The sequence below is a fragment of the Anabrus simplex genome, chromosome 1, assembly GCF_040414725.1.
Source record: "Anabrus simplex isolate iqAnaSimp1 chromosome 1, ASM4041472v1, whole genome shotgun sequence".
NCBI classification, from domain to species: domain Eukaryota; kingdom Metazoa; phylum Arthropoda; class Insecta; order Orthoptera; family Tettigoniidae; genus Anabrus; species Anabrus simplex.
This window is the reverse complement of record NC_090265.1, coordinates 33,079,153-33,099,982: the sequence shown is the minus strand read 5'-3', so window position 1 is coordinate 33,099,982 and position 20,830 is coordinate 33,079,153. Positions and strand designations below refer to the sequence as shown.

The 20,830-nt window shown below is 44.0% G+C and overlaps 1 protein-coding gene across 2 annotated transcripts in view; it reads right to left on the bottom strand.

Moving 5' to 3' along the window:
- The window catches only part of LOC136860327 (F-box/LRR-repeat protein 2), a 33,949-nt gene extending 19,612 nt beyond the window's left edge, over window positions 1–14,337 (bottom strand). Inside the window, exons 1-2 of one of the 2 annotated variants that reach the window (XM_068225410.1) lie at window positions 14,200–14,337; window positions 9,066–9,273 (exon numbers count right to left, since the gene is read on the bottom strand). The gene's annotated coding sequence lies outside the window, so the exon portion shown is untranslated. The remainder of the gene's footprint in view (window positions 1–9,065; window positions 9,274–14,199) is intronic. The other variant, XM_067138750.2, reaches the window with a different exon arrangement.
- Between the last annotated feature and the right edge of the window lie 6,493 nt (window positions 14,338–20,830).

The following is a 20,830-nucleotide window of genomic DNA, read 5'->3' as shown; positions in this document are numbered from 1 at the left end:
AGATGGAAAATCACCCTCTATCCAGATTCGGTTGAACACACGAAGGAGATATAGTAGACTCTCATCACTAAGGTGTTTCAACATCTGGTTATGGATGTTGTCCGGTCCAGGAGACGTGTCCTTGCAAAGCGCTAAGGTGCTGCGGAGTTCCCACTCTGAAAAGGGCATGTTGAAGTCCTCTGAAGCTTGGGTGACAAAACTAAGGTGATGACGTTCTGCCTCCCGCTTCAGAGCGAGAAAATCACGATGGTAATTCCTGGAACCAGACACATCCGCGAAATGGCTAGCTAGATGCTTAGCAAATGAGAGTGGTTCAGTGACGATGTTGCCTGCAATGGAAATTCCCAGTACAGATGATGATCCTTGGATATCCGAAATACGTCGAAGTTTAGTCCACACTTGAGATGATGGAGTATGTGACGTCATAGACGACACGTATCTCTCCCAAGAAGCCTTCTTACTTTGGCGAATAAGGACTCGCGCCTTAGCGTGGAGTTGTTTAAATGTTACCAACTTGGCCACAGTAGGCTGTCTACAGTAACATTTATGTGCTCGATGGCATTCTCTGATAGCTGCTACTATTGCTTCGTTCCACCAAGGAACGAGTTTTCGACAAGAAGGACCCAAGAAGAAGGGAATGGGCTCCTCAGCAGCAGCAAGAATAACTTGGGTGACGTAAGTTAATTCCTTGCCGATGGTCTGCCCGGTATTGTCGTAAAGACAGCTAGTGATGTGTACTTTGGCCAATAGAATCCATCGAGAGGGAGCCTCGACGGAATTATGTTTCAACAAAGTAAGAATAATGGGAAAATGGTCACAGTCATAGAGATCATCATGTGTATTCCACCGAAACAGCGGAACCAACGTTCGGCTGCATAGACTTACGTCTATGCGAGAATATGTGCCGTAACGTACACTGAAGTGTGTTGGTTCCCCTTTGTTCAAAATACATAAATCCAGCTCTGTTACTAATGTTTCCAACTCTCTTCCCCCGGGGCAAGGCGTCTCAGAGCCTCAGATTGGATGATGGGCATTAAAATCGCCCAACAAGAGGAAGGGAGGTGGAAGGTGATCAATAAGATCAGTGACATCATTTAAGTTAACAGCCTGGCCTGGTGGAAAATAAACATTACACACTGTTGCTATGACAGGCAGCGGAATGCGGACAGCTACAGCCTCAAGCGGGGTTCTTAATGGAACCTCTTCGCTGTAGGTATCAGAACGTACAAAAGTGCCAACGCCACCGGAAGCTCGGTGAGCATAATATCGTTCTATCGAGTATAGTCTGAAACTTCTCAAGACCGCATGATGACCAGTTGGTCTCCTGAATACAGACTATACTCACTACGTACTCACTAATGAGCTGCCGTAGCTCAGCAAGATGCCTGTCATGACCGTTACAATTACACTGTAACAGTGCCATAGTGTGGACTATGAAAGGGCTGTTAGGTTATGAGCGACAAAATGCTCACAAGCCTAAGCACTATCAACATCTACATCCGTAGATGTAGATGACTGCGTGACATCCATCCCGTCATCAACAGACGGCGGGGATGCCACCCAGAACTTCGACGCTTTCCGGGGGTGGCCAGGTCCCCTACGAGGAGAGCGCTCAGGTTTTGGAGCAGGAGTACCTCCTGGCGCAGACTCATACCCTCCAGATGGGGGGTATGATTCCTCCTTCTTAGGGGCAGTGCGAGAGCGCTCAGCATGGGCGCTCTTCTTCGCCGCCTTCTTTTCTTGTTTAGACGGGCTGGGAGGTGGTTTCCCAGCCCTGTCGACGATGCCGCCTCCGCTGGCTGGGGCACGGCTTTCGTCGACCTCTTAGGGGGGAGGGGAGACTTAGCCTTCCCCCCCTGCTGTTCTGGCTGGAAACTGCCAGCCGGCACAGACTTCTTGTTGGTCGAAGGTGGGGTGGTCCCCCCCTTCGAGCTTTTACTTTTTGCGGCGTTGCTCTGAGGAGCAACAGTCGCCTTGGGCGCAGCGATAAGCACAGGTGACGATGTAGTAAATGACGAACCTGGAAGACTCTGAGCTATCAAGCTATAGTCGAGTGTACTGGCAGGTGTATTCGTAGAATTAAACTTACGGCACGCTTCCTGGTAGGAAAGACCATCCAGGGTCTTGATCTCCTGGATCTTCTTCTCACTCAGATATGTCGGACAGTTCCGATCCCGAGGAGAATGAAAACCGGAGCAGTTAGTGCACTTGTAGAGAGTTGTGCACTCCTCCGTGCCGTGAGCTACTCGTCCACATGTACCACATACAGACTGATTCGAACAGCGAGATACCATATGTCCGAATCGCTGGCATTGATAGCATCGCATAGGAGGCGGGATGTATGGCCTCACATCGCAACGATAAGTTGCTACCTTGACTTTCTCTGGTAACACTGACAACTTGAAAGAGACAATGAAGGCACCAGTGGCAACGTCTTCATTGTTGACCTTGCGCGTAATGCGCCGGACGTGTGTCGCGCCACGGTTCTTCATGTCTTCCATCAACTCGTCGTCAGTGCTCAAAATAAGGTCGCGGTGAAAGATGACTCCAAAAACCAGATTCAAGGACTTATACTCCTCCACTTTGACGGGGATTTCGCCAAAGTTGTCGCACTTAAGCAACTGATCAGCTTGCAGTGCTGTACGAGTCTTCATAAGCAAACTACTGTTGCGCATTTTCTTGAGGTCCTCAAGTTCGCCGTAGATGCATTCGATGTGCCTACTAAAAAAGGTCGACTTCACCAGCTTAAAATCATGCCCATCGGTTCTGGTAGCGACCAGAAACCTAGGGAAGCTGGATCCCATTCCTTCACGCTGTGCATGTTCCCAGGGAGTTGAACCTCTCAGGGAAGCAAAAGTTAAAGACTTAGGTGGGGGACCACCTTGAGAGGGGCAACTTCGTTTGGAAACCATTACCGAAAACTTCCTCCCCGAATGCCACCCACTCCGATCAGGGGTCTCTGTAGCCGAACCAAGCAGCCAAGGCAATACCCACCTGGTCATAGCAGGTACTGCCTGGGGTCCGATATTGGACGATGCCTAATACGGGATGACTGAGGCAATGAGCAGTAGGGCTCCCTTCCTCCAGTCACCCGCAATAGCATGTACCCCAAAGCGTGTACAGAGCACTAAATATAGAGAAAAAAAGAAAAAATAATGTCCTTCTGGCATTCGGCTGTGCAGGGACCTCTGTTGTCAGGCGGATACTACTGCCAAGATACATGGCGCTCCCACCCGCAATGTTCCTGGGTGGGCAATTGCGGGCTTTTGGGCGTAATCGCACACGTAAGATGCCCATCTCCGGACAGCACACACATCAAAATTTGGAATGGTCTACATCTGACCCTCGGAAAAATAATAAAAAATAAAGAGGGGACCATGGCCACATGACCCTTTAAGTCGCCTTCTACGACAGGCAGGGATTACCTATGGATGTATTCAGCCTTTCCCATCCACAGGAGGTCCAACACATTGTACCAAACCGCAATCCATGTCCGCGCCTAGGTCGCCCCTTACGACAGGCAGGGGATACCGCGGGTGTATTCTACATGTGCGTCCCCCACCCGCAGGGGGTAGTGTGTTTGGTCCGCGAGAGGTATTTTATTTCCCTTAAGTCCGCCGGCAAGCCGGTTAGGACCCCCCTATCTGCCACCTGGGACGCGCCACATGGGAATATCACCTCTCCCCCTGCTACGCCAGTGTAGTAGGTTCATGGGTGTGAAAATGGGAAACCAGGGAAAACCATCTTCAGGGCTGCTGACAATGGGGTTCGAACCCACTATCTCCCGAATGCAAGCTCACAGCTGTGCGTCCTTAACCGCACGGCCAAGTCGCTCGGTCTCTCTTCAATTTTTTAATCAGACGTTTGACACTGCCCAATGTCTTTCGTGACTGGATACTGTAATTTGGCAGTTGAAAACAACCATTCAAACACAACTACTTTTTCTTCAGCAGTTAGAATAGTGGTTGGTCTGATTCTGCATACTTCTGGGCTCTTACCAGAGGTTTTATAAGGTAGTATTGTTTGAGGAACATTGAATTGTTTAGCTGCTGCTGTTACCGGCATGCCTGCCTTCACTCATTCAACAGCCTGTGCCATTAGACTGGCTGTGGAATTAAGTTTAGGCCCTATATCTGTAATTAAAAACAATGGTACTAATAACTGACAGCTGTCTGAGCTGATCATTGACATGGTGTCAAACAATGGAGAGAAATAACACTGAAATGCACTTTCAGAGACAGATAAAATACAATTAAAAGGCATTTTTGTACATTATTATGTCTACATCTTTTTTAAGAAGACATGTCCCAGTAATGTCCGGAAATAAACATCAGAAATAGGTTTTCTGCCCTAAATAATTTAATTCTGGAAGAAAGTGATCCCGCGCGTGAAACCAAATCATCGCGATCTGCTGCCGTTGCCGTGCCAAGTTTAAAATTTAGGCCTAGAATTCAGATTCAAGACCCAGTTAGGCCTAAATCAGCGAAGGTAGCTGTGTTTGGTGATAGCCAAGGAAGGGGAATTGCGGGAGTGATTAACGACGAGAATATAGCAGCAACCGGAGAAATATATCCAGGAGCTTCTATCAGCAGTGTTCTGGAAAACGTAGAAGCAGCAACTAGGAACTTCGGGGGCGGCGATGCAGTGCTTATCATCGGTGGGACGAACGACGTAGCTCACGACGACGCCAAGAATGTAAGATCACAACTTAAACGTACACTAGGGATGCTGACCCACACTAACGTCTTTGTAGTGAACGTGCCCCACAGGCATGATTTGAGTAGAAACTCGTGTGTGAACATTGAAGTGGACAAGGTCAATACAGATATTGTTAAAATTTGTAAACATTTTCGGAATACTCAGGTTATTGAATGCAGCAGTTTTGAGAGATACTGTTATACAAAATATGGCCTCCATCTAAACAATTCAGGTAAACGAAAGATAGCAAATATTGTTCTAGATTTTATTAATCTTAAGATATGTACTGTGAAACAGGCAATTCCCTTGAGTTATAATACTGACCACGAAAACTAGTAGAAAGAGCCAGCTGTACTTCAAGCTGGCTCAGTCAACTAGAAAAAGAAACTCAGGATAGTAAGGAATTTCAAGTTACCCAATTGCAACAGTCAAGTTTTAGGGAGGAAGGGGGTCTGAGATTGCTCTTGGTAAACTGTCAAAGTGTAGTAAATAAACAATTAAAATTCGGTACATTGATGGAATCTTATGAGACTGATGTGGTGATAGGAGTGGAATCGTGGTTGAAAGAAGGGGTGGGTAATAGAGAAGTATTTCCAGAAGGGTACACAGTCTATCGTAGAGACCGAGGAGATAAAAAGGAAGGGGGGGGGGGGGGGGGGGTGTTTATTCTGGTGAAGGAAACTTACTGTTCACATGAATGGTTTACCGATGAAAGGGATGAAATATTAGGGATAAAATTAGTTTGTGATAATATGAAGGAGGTGGGAATTATAGGAACATACAGGCCTAGAAGAGAGGAAAGAGACATGGAAATCTTTGAGAAAATAATAGATTATACTCATAAAAACAATAATAATGATATAGTAATAATTGGGGGAGATCTAAATTTGCCTGAAGTTGAATGGAATGGAGCTGCAAGTGAAGCCCATGAACAGAAACTGGCAAATAAGTTAATTTGGGAGGGAGGATTTACACAAGTAGTACAAGAACCGACTCGTCTCAATAACTTACTAGATGTATTCTTGGTTAAACCATGGGAGATTGTTGATAAAACTGAGGTAAATGAAGGAATAGGAGACCATAAGGCTGTAATAATGGATGTAGGACTCGTACCAAAAAGGCTTAATAAGAGGGTCACACAAGACAAGAAATTGTACAGAAAAACTAAAGTTGATGAATTTGGGACTTACCTTAAATCACAATTCAGTTGTTGGATAAGTGAAGGGAGTAACGTGGATACACTTTGGGCTAAATTTAAAGGAATCATTTGGGAAGGAGAGAAGAGATTTGTACCTGTTAAGAAGGGTAAAATGACCTCAGACCCTGTTTATTATACATGGGAAAAAAGAAAATTAAAAAGAAAATGTAGAATAGTAAACAGGAAAATCAAAGAGGGTAGGGAGAGTAGAGAAACTAGAAAACAGCTAATGAGGGAACTGAATAGAATGAAAAAGGAAGCAAAAGAGAATTATATGAATGGCATACTTCAAGAGGGTAATGACCACAAAGGGAAATGGAAAAAGCTGTATTCATATATCAGGAATCAAAAAGGAAAAGGAATCCAAATTCCTACAATGGTGGGAGAAGGGGGTGAACACTATTTAACAGATAGTGAGAAAGCAAACCTATTTAGTAGGGAATTTAGAGATTCAGTAGATGATTGTCAAGAGTTGGAAACCGAAACAGAAGACAGAGAGGGAGAGAGACAGAGGGAAACAAGAAGCTTCTCATTCACAAATGAAGATATTTTCAGAGAAATCCAACTGCTTCAGCAAGGAAAAGCAGCAGGAAGTGATCAAATTACTGGGGAGGTATTAAAGACAGTGGGGTGGTACATAGTGCCTTATTTAAAATTTCTCTTTGACTATGTCATAAATAATAGTGTAATACCAAAGGAATGGAAGGAATCTATAATAATACCAATTTATAAAGGAAAGGGTGATAAAAGGAAACCAGAGAACTACAGACCAATCAGCCTGACCAGTATAGTTTGTAAAATACTGGAGAGTTTAATATCAAAGTACATCAGAGGGATATGTGATGATAAAAATTGGTTCATGAGGAGCCAGTATGGATTTAGAAAGAAATTTTCTTGTGAGGCACAACTGGTGGGATTTCAACAGGACATATCAGATCAATTGGATTCAGGAGGTCAGTTAGATTGCATAGCCATAGACCTTTCCAAAGCCTTTGATAGAGTGGAACATGGAATACTATTAAAGAAATTGGAGGGAATAGGACTGGATGTAAGGGTTACACGTTGGATAAAAACATTTCTAAATTCAAGGGTTCAGAAAGTCAAAGTTGAAAATAATGTATCTCAGGAAGAGAAAGTTTGGAAGGGAATTGCACAGGGTAGTATAATCGGTCCGTTACTTTTCTTAATATACGCAAATGATTTAGGGAACAATATAACATCAAAAATAAGATTGTATGCAGATGACATAATTGTTTATAGGGAAATAAACAACACTGAGGATTGTTCAGAATTACAAAGGGTCCTTGAAAGTATCCAACAATGGGTTGAAGAAAATAATATGAAGGTTAATGGAGGCAAATCAACTGTTACAACTTTTACAAACAGGAGCTTTAAAACTGAATTTGAATATACTTTGGATGAGGTAGTTATCCCAAAAGATGGCAAGTGCAAATACTTAGGTGTGAGATTTGAAAGTAATTTGCACTGGAAGGGTCATATTGATGACATTGTTGGGAAAGCATACAGATCATTACATGTCATAATGAGGCTACTTAAAGGATGCAACAAAGAATTAAAAGAAAAAAGTTACTTGAGTATGGTTCGTCCATTATTGGAATATGCAAACAGTGTTTGGGATCCTCACCAAGAATACCTAATAAAAGAAATAGATAGTGTGCAGAGGAAAGCAGCAAGATTTGTAACAGGGGATTTCAGGAGAAAGAGTAGTGTATCAGAAATGTTAAAGGAACTTGGCTGGGAAACTTTAAGTAAGAGAAGGGAGAAAACTAGACTTACAGGATTATATAGAGCCTATACAGGAGAAAAAGCATGGGGAGATATCCGTGAGAGGCTTCAGTTGGAAAATAATTATATCGGCAGGACTGACCACAAATATAAAATTAGAAGGAATTTTAGCAGAAGCGATTGGGGTAAATTTTCATTCATTGGGAAGGGTGTAAAGGAGTGGAACAGTTTACCAGGGGTAGTGTTTGATCCTTTTCCAAAATCTGTACAGATATTCAAGAAGAGAATAAACAGCAACAGAGAAAATAAATGAAGTGTTAGAGGGCATTCGACCAGTGCAGGTTATTGTAAATAAAAAAATGTGTGTGAATAAATTAATTCCATCCCCTGGTCTAAGGAGTTTGGACAGCCAAAGTAGGGGACTGCCTGTAGGGGTGAAGTACAGTGGGGACTTCGAGGGCCCTGGGACCGCTATGGTAGCTGTGAAGGCCCTTCAGGAACTCTGAAAAGTGGTGGAAAAAGGGGCTCTGGTTAAGACGCAGCAGGTCGTTATGCTACTTAGGATCCAGAACGGGTAAAAAAAAAAAAAAAAATAGTAAATAAATAAATGCAATGTAAAATTAATCTTATACCAGTTGTATAGTATCATCTGAAGTAATTCCACATACTGTATATCAGTTGACTATATTTGTAAGTAGTACAGGAGATATTATAAGTAGAATTTTGTAAACAATATCAATTTATTAAGGGTGAGCTGTGTGTTTAATAGAAAACATTGTTAGCGTAAATTGTATAATATTGTATTATAGGAAAATTTTCTTCTCTTGTTAATTTAATATTTAGTGCTTGACAATAATGTATTTTAGGGTACCATTTGCACTGAGGTAGACACCTCATTTGCAAATAAAGAGATTTTGATTTGATTTTGAACTGACAGGGTGTACCCATTGACACCCCCCCGTCAAGAAGCTTACAGTGGTTTAGATGTTAAATTTTGATCGTGGTATTCTTTACCTGTAACCTCCTGATGCACATATCACTTTAAAATTTGCAATGATTTATTGCGATTTTTAGTAGAACTATTTAATAGAAGTGGTTACCTCAACTTATTCAATGTGGCCTAGGAGACTCGAATGTTTGTATAGCTCAAAATACTAAAAAATGTCAATTACTGGTACAGTGTCAAAGACTGGTGCATGTCTTAAACACATTTGAAAATAAGTCATGAATGTACTAATGACATATCTTGATGATCGAGACACTTCAAAACAAAATATTAGAGCTCACTGAGCTGAAGCATGTCCACATGTTAGATAAATAATCTTTTTAGATTATACTGTGTAATGATTAGGTGGATAAACTAAAAATATTTTTTATCAAATTACGGTATATAGTCAATACGGACAAATATGAGCATGATTACTTGCAACCATAATGTTGGTAAAAGCTGGGTTGAGTGGCTCAGATGGTTGAGGCGCTGGCCTTCCAATCCCAACTTGGCAGGTTCGATCCTGGCTCAGTCTGGTGGTATTTGAAGGTGTTCAAATACATCAGCCTCGTGTTTGTAGATTTACTGGCACATAAAAGAACCCCTGCAGGACAAATTCCGGCACCCCGGCGTCTCCAAAAACCTTCACAAATAGTTAGCAGGACGTTAATACAGTAACATTAAAAATTACAAATATTAATGTTGGTAAATGCAAGCACTGGTCAAATGGATATTGAATGTGGGGGTCTGATAAGTTATGAGTGATAACGCGATACATATTACAGTAGCCGTCAGTTGCTGTACTTAATCGACTCATTCGTGTACTTACTGCTGCATACAATTCCAGAATGCGTATTCATTATGTTGCACTGCGTCAATAATATACCTCAGTAGAAATGAACAGCCTAGTCGCTTGTTGACACGTATTTACGGAATGGAGAAGGCCTGTGGTTAGCTATTTGCATGCTCAGCACAAACAATGTTCAACTCAGTCTACCTGTATGCCTATGACACATTGCATGCTGCAGAATATGGGGATAATGGTCTCGATATCTCTAGAAATTTCTTGCAAGAAACAGTGATTGCACTAGTTTTGAGAAATCTCGAGAGCCCGTTTAAGACTGCCCATAACTATTTGCAACTGCTATTCACATACTAAAACAGAAGTCCAGTAAACACTTCCCACTGCTATTAGCTTCCATATCTTCCCCACATTTACTCATTACCTTCCCATATCCTTCAGTTCTATTTCCAACTCTCACATTGAAATCACCTAATTAGCACTATCCTACTCCTGCTGTTGACCGTAACTACAATGTCACTCAATGCTTCATAAAACTTGTCAGCTTCTGCCTCGTCTGCAACCTCACATGGTGAATACACCAAGATAATTCTCATCCTACTTCATCCAACTGCCAAATCTACACACATCATTCGCTCATTTACATGCCTAAGAGAAAATATGTCGCGTGAAACAGTATTCCTGATGAACAGTCCTACCTCACACTCTGCCCTTCCCTTCTTAACACTCGTCAAGAAAACTTTATAATGTCTATCTTCCTCGTTATCTCCCCTTAGCCAAACATCATTAACTCCAAAAAGAACTGTAAAGATGCAAGTAATTTAATATATATTTACTAGACATTGTAATAGGTATTGAATCGTGACCGAGAAGAGATACGATGCAGAAATTTTCTCATGAAATTGGAGTGTTTATTGCAGAGGCAGGATACGAACAGTAGAGAGGGAGTATTTATACTGTTGAAAGAAGAATTTGTTATCTGGGCCCACATGGGTATTAGAAATAGGATTATAGATTACGATACCATATGGGTATGATATAGATGTTGATTCCCATAGGGAATCTGAAATATTTGTCCCGAATGAGTAAATTTATAATACCAATATAAATGGTCCGTTATTGGACATTATAAATTTTCCAGCTAACTCATTCCTGGTTGCCAGCGTTTCGCCCCCGTGTGCTAGGCTGGGCTCATCAGTTGGTACCTAGCACACCTACCAATACGCTGGCTAGTGCATACCGTGGAGGCCACTGCGTAGGCTAATTGTAGCCACCGGCAATGCCAGTGCACTATGAGAGACCCTGTCTCACTACTAAAAATTGACCCACTGTCGGCAGCCCTGAAAATGGTTTTCCGTGGTTTCCCATTTTCACACCAGGCAAATGCTGGGGCTGTACCTTAATTAAGGCCACGGCCACTTCCTTTCCACTCCTAGCTCTTCCCTGTCCCATCGTCGCCATAAGACCTATCTGCGTCGGTGCGACGTAAAAAGCAACTAGCAACTAAAAATTGATGCCTGCCTGGCCATCAGATGATATAGATGTTGATTCCCATAGGGAATCTGAAATATTTGTCCCGAATGAGTAAATTTATAATACCAATATAAATGGTCCGTTATTGGACATTATAAATTTTCCAGCTAACTCATTCCTGGTTGCCAGCGTTTCGCCCCCGTGTGCTAGGCTGGGCTCATCAGTTGGTACCTACCACACCTACCAAGACGCTGGCTAGTGCATACCGTGGAGGCCATTGCGTAGGCTAATTGTAGCCACCGACCTAACAGCACGGCCAACTCGCCCGGTGCACTCTGTCAAGAACGCTACATTTCTGGAGGGTGACCTTCCCCATAAAGTGACATTTCATAGCCTACTGGTAAATAGACCCCAGTCGAATTTCTACTGACAGCGAGCATATTGTCACTAGCCAATGGCTTAACCTATCCAGACCAATGGTCTGGTTTCCAGCCCCTACTGTCGCAGTGGATACTAGAAATATGTGGACTGCTTCCAGTAATAAATCCAAGAAAGGTACCAGAGGGAAATATCTCCCCCACACCCCCTCTTCAAGGTAATGATTAAGTGTTCTCCTAGCTAAAACTATTGTATTTATATACACTGACTGACAGAGCAAATGCAACACCAAGAAGGAGTGGTTCGAAAGGGATGAAAGTTGGGGAAAAAACAGAGCCGGCACGGACGAATAATTGATGTTTATTTCAAACCGATATGCAGGTTACACAATGCGCACGGCATCGACTCAGTAGGATGTAGGACCACCGCGAGCGGCGATGCACGCAGAAACACGTCGAGGTACAGAGTCAATAAGAGTGCGGATGGTGTCCTGAGGGATGGTTCTCCATTCTCTGTCAACCACTTGCCACAGTTGGTCGTCCGTACGAGGCTGGGGCAGAGTTTGCAAACGGCGTCCAATGAGATCCCACACGTGTTCGATTGGTGAGAGATCCGGAGAGTACGCTGGCCACGGAAGCATCTGTACACCTCGTAGAGCCTGTTGGGAGATGCGAGCAGTGTGTGGGCGGGCATTATCCTGCTGAAACAGAGCATTGGGCAGCCCCTGAAGGTACAGGAGTGCCACCGGCCGCAGCACATGCTGCACGTAGCGGTGGGCATTTAACGTGCCTTGAATACGCACTAGAGGTGACGTGGAATCATACGCAATAGCGCCCCAAACCATGATGCCGCGTTGTCTAGCGGTAGGGCGCTCCACAGTTACTGCCGGATTTGACCTTTCTCCACGCCGACGCCACACTCGTCTGCGGTGACTATCACTGACAGAACAGAAGCGTGACTCATCGGAGAACACGACGTTCCGCCATTCCCTCATCCAAGTCGCTCTAGCCCGGCACCATGCCAGGCGTGCACGTCTATGCTGTGGAGTCAATGGTAGTCTTCTGAGCAGACGCCGGGAGTGCAGGCCTCCTTCAACCAATCGACGAGAAATTGTTCTGGTCGATATTGGAACAGCCAGGGTGTCTTGCACATGCTGAAGAATGGCGGTTGACGTGGCGTGCGGGGTTGCCACCGCTTGGCGGCGGATGCGCCGATCCTCGCGTGCTGACGTCACTCGGGCTGCGCCTGGACCCCTCGCACGAGCCACATGTCCCTGCGCCGGGACACATCCCTATGGGTATCGGCTGCGATTTGAGGAAGCGACCAACCTGCCCTTCTCAGCCCGATCACCATACCCCTCGTAAAGTCGTCTGCCTGCTGGAAATGCCTCCGTTGACGGCGGCCTGGCATTCTTAGCTATACACGTGTCCTGTGGCACACGACAACACGTTCTACAATGACTGTCGGCTGAGAAATCACGGTACGAAGTGGGCCATTCGCCAACGCCGTGTCCCATTTATCGTTCGCTACGTGCGCAGCACAGCGGCGCATTTCACATCATGAGCATACCTCAGTGACGTCAGTCTACCCTGTAATTGGCATAAAGTTCTGACCACCGGGCGAGTTGGCCGTGCGTGTAGAGGCGCGCGGCTGTGAGCTTGCATCCGGGAGATAGTAGGTTCGAATCCCACTATCGGCAGCCCTGAAAATGGTTTTCCGTGGTTTCCCATTTTCACACCAGGCAAATGCTGGGGCTGTACCTTAATTAAGGCCACGGCCGCTTCCTTCCAACTCCTAGGCCTTTCCTATCCCATCGTCGCCATAAGACCTATCTGTGTCGGTGCGACGTAAAGCCCCTAGCAAAAAAAAAAAAAAAAAAAAAAAAAAAAAAAAAAAAAAGTTCTGACCACTCCTTCTTGGTGTTGCATTTGCTCTGTCAGTCAGTGTATTTATTTATACCAAAATCCAGTAATGTCTCTAATCTAACTAGACTTTTAAATTTTCCACCGAGATTTAGTATGCATTTAATACATATCAATAGCAAGAGAAAATGTTTACAATATTGGCATTACGGTGCCGATAGTATTACAATTTATGCCTATGACATTTGGATTTCCCCTCCCCTGTTGAGGTTGGTATGATAGTGTATGGCCTCCGGAGAGGCCTGGTGCAAGACCTGTGCACCTGTGAGGATGAGGCCCTACCCACTCTCCAAGCCAACTAAATTAACCAATAAAAATTATAACCAGCGACCTGGTTGGGAACTGAACCCCAGATCCTTTGAACAAAAGGCCAGCATGCTAACCATTTAGCCATGGAATCAGATGTTAAGCTTGATATCATCCCCAGGCGAAAGTGGCTGGGTTCAACACCGGCCGCTTTGCATCTCTAACCTGACTTGTCTAAAAACTCCGACCAATGGTCTTGTCACTGGCCAATGGTGTAACCTATCCAGATAAGTGGTCTTAGCACTAATCTTTAATTCCATGGAACACAACCATGTGTTCAATTAGGTTAGTTCAAAATGTGAAGGGATGAATAAAAATGCATCATACCGTATCCATTTCTCATTATGACAATCGCCAGGTTATAAAAAATCCTAACGTCTACATTAAGGTTTCCGCTACCGGTAACATCGACCTACAAGCCCAAAAAATACAGACACTGAAAATAATGTCGGTGTTTTTACAACCTGTCAGGTTTTCTCATCAGTTTCACGAATCACCGAATACTGCGGAAACCGCTGTCCTTCGGGTGCTGGGAACAACTCTTTAAGAAAAACACCGATTGCTGGCACATCAATCATTAACGGCTGTGCTATGATAATTTTTTCAGCGTGATATCACACATCGTTCAAGAACAGCCTACTAAATAATGAAAATTAAACTTATAAAGCAATGGTTATAAAATACTTACATATTGACACTCCAAAATCTGATCACGCAAGGGCGAAAGAGTTTCAGCACAGGATAATAAGTACCAATACCTGAAGACAAAAATCACGGTGCACAGAAAAATTCGTGAACACAACCAAATACTGTATTTGACACAACTCATTCAACTCGTTGGGATGCAACCACTCGCAATGCACCAGTCTGCTGTTTAACAGCAGCGTTGCCAACTCATGTTCACAAAGTTAAAAATAGCTAGAAACCGCTAAACAGCAGATTACATACAATCAAATAAAAAGCTTAACTAACTAAATGAAATACCAGTGGAAGTCAAAAGAATATGTATTCGTCGCCTTATCCCTCCAAACCAGCATTTGGACCGCCAGAAGAACTGGAAATTATTGCCGGCACTGTATTGAAGAATAGATAGACTTCGTTCCTATCAGTTTAAGCACATTTTCCGAAAGGTTGTAGGAATAGCAGCACTTGTTGATTTTTTAAGGCCGCAAGGCTCAAGAAGAATAGCATTTAATGTTTCTGTTTGCATCCGATTTCGAAGTTTAGATTTAAAAATAATTAACTTAACACACGCTCCACGTCTGCATTGGAATACGGCTTCTTCTTTTTTCTACTCTTATTTATAATTTAATGGGCTTCGTTGATAGCGGTTTACCGAGTCACTGGCTGGAATACGACTGACTAAACACAGAAATAGCTAACGACAGTAACGACACATTATTTCGTCTGTTGCTACGTATCGTAACTACTTTGAACTACTTTGCTATATTCCAGCGAGCACTCTAACGCCGAATCCTGTCACGGTGGCAATGGTACATTGTCCGGCTCCATGGCTAAATGGTTAGCGTGCTCAAATACAATAGAGACGCGTTCTGGCCTTCGGTCACAGGGGTCCCGGGATGGATTCCCGGTAGGGTCGGGAATTTTAACCATCATTGGTTAATTTCGCTTAATTTCGTCTTCATAATCATTTCATCCTCATCACAACGCGCAGGTCACCTACGGCGTCAAATCAAAAGGCCTGCACCTAGCGAGCCAAAGTCCTCGGACACCTCCAGGCACTAAAAGCCATAGGCTATTTCATTGCCACTTGAAAACGTGATCAGCCAGGCGGACTGAGCAGTGCCTCGTAAGGTTTCACCTCGGGACTTCGCCTCTTTTCCTCGGTTCACTCAATTTGTTGTTGGGGCCTAGGCTAGGTGATTCCACCCCATCTCTTCTTGACGCCTAGGTTCGAGGGTAGAATCCCCATTTCTTCTTCGAAGTTCCCAATTCCACTATAGAACACTTCTGCTCATTTGAGGACCGTTCTAGCTCCCCTCCACCAGACGTCTTTGTTCACGATGTACCCATACTGCCCGCGTTAACCAATCGACCTCAATCTCAGTGGCGTATACTGACGGCTACCAAGGCTATCGGTGAAGCCCAAACCTCAGTTGAGAATGACGGAAGTCTAAAGCACATTATAATGTAAACATCTGACACGTTGTTCCATTTTCAAAACTTGAAAGCAGGGAGAAAAAACGTCGTTCGTATTTCTGAGAGCTAAGCATCGGAGACTGATATCGCAGCCCAGACTCTCCCCTCTCCCCTCTTCTCATCCATAGCGGCTTGCTGCTTTGTATCGGCAAATACAGTAGAGACAATACGGAGCACTTACGGATTTCGCCTTGCTAAAATGGGAGACAATTCGATGGTGGCGCTCCTAGTGACTTGACCTGAACAAATCGCGCTAAATTCAAATATCAATGGAAATGTATATACGGAAATGGATAAATAAATTACGTCTAGAAAGAAAGTGGTACTGAGATATTAACTTCGAAGTTGCTAAAGCAATTCTGGATAAATGAATGAAGAATTATTTAAAAGGTTATTATTCAAAGACGGAAATTAGACACATAAACAAGATATGAAATGGGCTGCTGTGAAATGGCTTGATCTTTCATTTGTGCATTACTTTTTTAGCTTTAGCATTCCTGCCTGTACTTTTACGGTTGGATTGGTCTTTTTTCTCATTTAAAAAACATTGTATGATCACATTAAGACACTTGTCAATAAAAATAACGGCACATTCCTTACACACATGATGCAATAAGCTGGACAATTTACCTCTTAACATGAAGCCTACTAACAGAAAGAAAATCTATAAAATTCCGGCTTTAATCTAAGAAGAGGGATTAAAGAAAGAAAAGTATGAAAATGTTGTCGATAGTGATGCTATGAGGAATATTTACGTACAATTAGAGTAAAAATGTAACATACCCTTGGCTGTATAGTCGAGGATTTTTAAAGTCGCTGGCCTGGAAATGATCTGAACAGATCTTATAATTCTTATATAAGCGTAACGTCCCTTCTTTCTTGTACACCTTATCCAAATCACTTCTGTGACATTTCAAAACCCACAGATCACACCTACAACAACACATCGGTATTGAAGGTTAACTGCAGCACTATACAATAAAATATGGGTATTACATTTTATGCCAGTCAAAATATGGGTCGAGCAGGTCAGAAGATCATGAAGTACTATAAAAATCTCTGTCACTCGAAGAATGCAAACACAATATTACTTACATGTTCTTGTCACGAGGGAACCTGAAGAACGACCGCGCATTTTTCTCTACTTCGTAATTACTGCAGCCAAACACAGCACATACCTTTCCCCTCATGTTGAGAGGAGATATCAAGGAATGACACGCGCTACTATTTAATTATGCCAACTCACTGAAAACGCATAAATAACACCAAAAACTTTACACAAAAATACACGTGCTCTTATGAGAGAATCAGTACTGTTCAGGTCTATCCGCTAGAGTGAGCTCCAATAGCTGTCCCTCGATATCTCGCTCAGTGTCGCGTATTGTCTCTACTGTATTTGGTATCGGATAGGAAAGTGGACCGGGGGGTGGGGGGGAGGATAGGTGTGCTAGGCTTCGATCCGTCAGATCGCCACTGCTATCAACCATGCGTTAATCATCGTATTTGCTTCCTCATCTCATACGTCTGACTTACTCATATAGATAACATTTCACTCACGTTTCCTTCTATATCCTTGTAGGAAGACATTGCAGGGCTGCTATTATAGGAGCAAGATAATTTTTATTTTTACAGGTACAATTGCTAAAATGAAATGCGGTTTTTCAGGTTCTCTTTTATTGGTTGGAATCGAACCCGTGAGCATGGATCAGACACCATCACTGATCTCCCGAGGAAGCTAATAAACCAGTGAACGATGGGTACGACCGCTGTAAAATTGAGCATTTGTATTTAATAATAATAATAATAATAATAATAATAATAATAATAATAATAATAATAATAATATTGTAAGCCTCCGTGGCTCAGTCGGCAGCGCGTCGGCCTCTCACCGCTGAATACTGTGATTCAAATCCCGGTCACTCCATGTGAGATTTGTGCTGGACGTAGCGGAGGCGGGACAGGTTTTTCTCCGGGTACTCCGGTTTTCCCTGTCATCTTTCATTCCAGCAACACTCTCCATTATCATTTCATAGCATTTATCACTCATTAATAAATCACCTTGGGAGTGGCGACCCCACTGTAATAACAACCTATGTATGTTTCATTCATCACATCCCTGACCCGGTCAACGACTGGAAAACAGGTTGTAGGTTTTTATTCAATAATAATAATAATAATAATAATAATAATAATAATAATAATAATAATAATAATAATAATAATAATAATAATGGTGCATGGCCTCTGTGTAGACTTGGTGGTGTTCTAATGAGGATAAAATTAATGGGGAACACGTCATAAACATCCAGTCCCCAAGCCAGGGGAGATTGATTCTGAAAATTGATCCGGGGCCATTGGTTCCAAAGGCAAGCATTCTATCCATATAGCCACAAAACCGGACTTTAATTTGCTAATCCTTCGGCTACCAACTCCACTGATCAGGTGTTGAGCATTGACAGTAGCAGAGGCCAGGGCAGTAGCTTGTGAAGCAGCCTTCACAACAGAGCAGGCTCCTCCGTTGGCTTTTGGCTGCAGCTCAAAACGCTGAAGGCTTGACGTTCACTAAACCAACCATCGAGAAAGGGTACCCTAAGTCTACTGCCAGCTCACGTCTTGATTCCAGCATACGCCAATGCTCAATTACAGCAGCTGTTGCTTATCACACTGCTCTGATGTTCCCTCACACCAACCCTTCATATTACGTTCGCTATCTCCCAGCTGTACCTCCCCCCCCCCCCCCCAATGTGACGACTTGCGGGTGCAATACAAATGCACCTTGTCACAGCTTCCTCCCGAAGCAGAGCCCGCTACACTTCGCCTCGCCGTGGATTCCCCGGCCCAGCTGATAAGCGCCCTTCCGCCACTCCGATCTCCTCTGCTACATCTCAACTCTCGATATCGGGGAACAGGTCGCACTGTCTCAGAGCCCCGTACTCTTCAGTTAACTCCAGAAGGCACTCATTCCTGCCTCCTCTTAAACCTCACAGCAGAGTTCCCTTCACCGTCCAAGATCTTCACTACCTTGTACGTTACAATTTGAGGAGGGAGGAGGTGGCTGACATCCGTCCAACACCCAATAGCGTGATAATTAAAGTCATTGGGGAAGGTGTAGCCGAGAAGTTAACTCAATCGATAGGCTCAGCACAACAGGGCTCTAGGGCACCATTCCAACCCCTCTCACAGCCAGGACCTACCGCCACCACCGAGGCAGAACTTATTCAACTGTGTGATCCGGGGAAGAAACCGTTCTCAAGGAACTCAACGAGGAAGGAATTTCCGCGAGGAAGGCTTTCCGCATAAAGAGGAGCTCTGGGCCCACTTATATGGCCAGGATACATCTTCACACTTGCGAGTGGTTGCAATTCATCGCCACCACCGCAAAGTGGAAGCCTATCGTGCACCTGCACCACAGCCTATTCGCTGTGAGCGCTGTTTATCTTACAGCAGACATACCACTTCACACTGCAATTCTGAACATCTTGTATGCGGTCACTGCACCCCGGTGCGGAGAACAACTCGAGGCGTTGCAAAGCCCGCCTTACCCCTCCGAGAGACAGACCAGAACTCGTAGCGCCTATGCGCACCATTGACAAATCCACCACCCCAACACGTTCATTGTTTCCTCCACCGACCATCGAGAACATGATAAGATTTATTACAATTGCCATGTATAACATCCACCCATTTCAATACCCCCTGGTACTCGCTCATTTACAGGCAGCAGCCAACCAGACTTTGAATCTACATTTTCGGACATCGCACTCAGGACTGAATACACATTTCGCTTTCACACTGCTTGAAACTCTGTTATAAAAAAATATTCCCCTTCCCTCCCCTCCTCCAGACCCTTGCCCCTTATGTCATAAATTAAGCTCTGTACTTCACCTCAGCGCCCGCTCTATTTACAGCATCTTTTGAGCCATCCATACATATAATTTTTCTAAGTAAAGTGGGTAATCTGGGAGGGTGTCTTGACTTATTTCCTGTGGCTCCTTCAGGAGCATAGGGCTTCGATGAATTTTCGCCAGCGGACTCTGCTGCGGGCCATCCGACGTAGTTCTCCCCAGGATTTTCCTGCCTCACTTGCCTCCTCCAATACGGATCTCTTCCAGGTCTGCCGTGGTCGATCCCGCTTTCGTTGTCCCTGCGGATTCCATTCCAGAGCTTGCTTCTCAATGACTCCATCCTGCTTTCTCAACGTGTGTCCTATCCACCTCCACTTCCGCTGTTTGATCTGATTTCCAATGGGTGTTTCACCAGTCACTTCCCATAGATCTTCGTTACTAATCGTGTCTGGCCAATGAATGTTTAAGATCCTGCGCAAACACCGGTTTACAAAGGTCTGCATCATCTTAGTAATTCCTGTAGTGACTTTCCAGGCCTCACATGCATAGAGGAAGACTGACTTGACGTTACTGTTGAAGATCGTCAATTTCGTTCGTCGAGATATGGCACGGTTTTTCCATAGTGGATAGAGCTGCACAAATGCCCCATTAGCCTTCCTTATGCGTGACTTAGCATCCTCTATAGCCCCGCCTTGTTTATCTACCATACTTCCCAGGTAGCAAAATTGATCTACATTTTCAGTTTCCTGTCCATCTAGACAAAATCGTTCTTGGTTATTTGAGAACAGCCTCATATCTTTGGTCTTACTGGAATTAATCTTGAGTCCTTTTTCGTGCCTCAGTTTCTAACTCTTTGAGTTTCTCTTTCATATGCTGAAAGGTGTGTGTCAGCAAGCAAATATCGTCTGCATAGTCCAGATCTTCCAGTCTCTCTAGCAGTCCCCACTGTAAACCCCTTCTTTTCTGCGTACACTTCCTCATGATATCATCTATCACCAGAGGGAAGATGATAGGCGACAGGACACACCATTGCCTAACTCCGGAGGTCACTCCAATTGCTTCAGTTAGCTTGCCTTCATGAACCACCCGGCATTCATAGCCATTGTATGTCTCCTTAATCAGGTTGACTATCTTCCGTGGAATTCCATACTTCAGTAACAGGCGCCACACGACGTCCCTGTCGACTGAGTCGAAAGCCTTCCCAAAGTCCACAAAGAGCATAGGCCTATACGTATTAGAGTTCCATTCACAACTCTGCTCAATGATGATCCGGAGAGTGTTGATCAAGTCTACACAACTACGACTCTCTCGGAA